Source organism: Chenopodium album, chromosome 8, assembly GCF_948465745.1.
Source record: "Chenopodium album chromosome 8, dcCheAlbu1.1, whole genome shotgun sequence".
Taxonomy (NCBI): Eukaryota; Viridiplantae; Streptophyta; class Magnoliopsida; order Caryophyllales; family Amaranthaceae; genus Chenopodium; species Chenopodium album.
In genome coordinates this window covers 11,696,461-11,698,251 of record NC_137841.1, presented here as the reverse complement: position 1 = coordinate 11,698,251, position 1,791 = coordinate 11,696,461, and the positions used below count along the sequence as shown (strand labels likewise).

General features: G+C 40.6%; 1 non-coding gene across 1 annotated transcript; it reads right to left on the bottom strand.

The window, feature by feature from the left end:
- Positions 1–753: 753 nt before the first annotated feature.
- Positions 754–860, bottom strand: LOC145557153 (small nucleolar RNA R71). The gene has a single exon (XR_014092209.1). It is a non-coding gene; the product is annotated as a small nucleolar RNA R71 (small nucleolar RNA).
- Between the last annotated feature and the right edge of the window lie 931 nt (positions 861–1,791).

The following is a 1,791-nucleotide window of genomic DNA, read 5'->3' as shown; positions in this document are numbered from 1 at the left end:
TTAGTTGGAGGACTTAGGTATTTACTTTTGATTAGGGGATACGACTTTACCCTGTCGAAATTTGGCGCCATTGCCGGGAAGACGGTTTTATTTTTATTTTCTGATTATTTTTTGTAGTCTAGATTATCCCCTTTTGTCTCCGAGAACGTTAGTTCTTTGAGGCAATTCTCATATTTGTCTTTTAGATCCTTGTTTATGCCCAGGTGTTCCAGATTAGGTTACATCCCATTCGATCCTGAGATCGAGCGCTCTTTTCATAGGCAAAGGAAAATCTATAGAAAAATTTTGGCGGGTTCCGAGGAGGACAACAGTCCAAGAGATCCTCCCTCTAATTCTAGTGACACAGATATTCCTTCAGATTCGGAATCAGAGATGACGGCCCAGAAGAAACTCAGGGACTACTCGCAACCAAAGCTTACAGATTTCCCGCACCTTACTCCCACTCCGGCACTAGATGGAGTTCAATTCGAAATCAAGCCCCAATTTATCACTATGATACAGAGGAAGCAATTCAGTGGAGCTAAGGGTGAAGATCCTAATCTTCACATCGCAGATTTCTGCCAATATTGTAACACCATTAGATAAGCCGGGGTCACGCAAGACAAAATCAGGGAGATTCTTTTTCCTTTTTCATTATGTGGCAAAGCTAAATTATGGTTTAATGGTTTGAAAAGAACTGCACTTGGTATTACTGACTGGGAAACTCTTGCTTTGAATTTCTATAATAAATACTATCCTGTAGAGAGAATAGCGGTGCTAAGGAGTGATATTCAGAACTTTTCTCAAGAGGCCGACGAAACGCTATATGAGGCTTGGGAGAGGTTCAAGGATCTACAGAGAGAGTGCCCCCACCACAATCTAGCACAATGGCAATTGATCCAAGCATTCTACAATGGACTTGGAAATTCTTCTAGGTTAGTGATAGATTCTGCAGCCAGTGGGAGGTTCATGAATTTAAATGTGGACGATGCAGGACAAGTTATCGAAGACATGGCAATACATATTTCCCAATACGGGAATCCGAGAGGGTTTGCAAATAAAGGAAAACATAATGTCGATTCCGTATCCTTTTTGCAAGCTCAATTAACGTCTATTTGTCAAAAATTAGATAATCTTACTGTTGCTCCTAACTCTTTAGCTAATGTTTCTGCTATTACTAACAATGAAGCTTTTTGTGAAAATTGTGGAATTGTAGGGCATTGGGAGCAAGATTGTAGGATCTCTATGGAACAAGTTAATGCCTTTCAAACCTATAGGCAGAATAACCCATATTCCAATTCCTATAATGCCGGTTATAGGAACCATCCATATCTTTCATACCGGAGCACCAATGTACAAAACCCTCCACCTCCACAACAACCACAACAGAAAACCCCACCACAGCAAAAATATTATCATCCTAATTCCGGCCAGAAAAGCCAAGCATCACCCTCATCATCTTCCGACCCTGCCATGACAGAAATTAGAGCAATGCTTGCTAATATGCAAAAGCATATGGAGAGTAGAGATGCGCAAATTGATTCCATTTTAGCCCATAATAAAATCATGGACAATCAAATTGCACAACTTTTATCTACCCTACAATCCCGTCAGTAGGGAGCTCTACCATCATAACCTATCCATCCTAAAGATCACGCCAATGCAATCACTCTAAGGAGTGGTTCACATTATGATGGACCTCCTATGCCAAAAGAAAATAGACCAGTTCCTGATCTAGATTCCTCTATACCAAACGCTAATCCTGCTAGCCTTACAGGGCTACAAATAGATACTAACTCTACTAATGTTTCT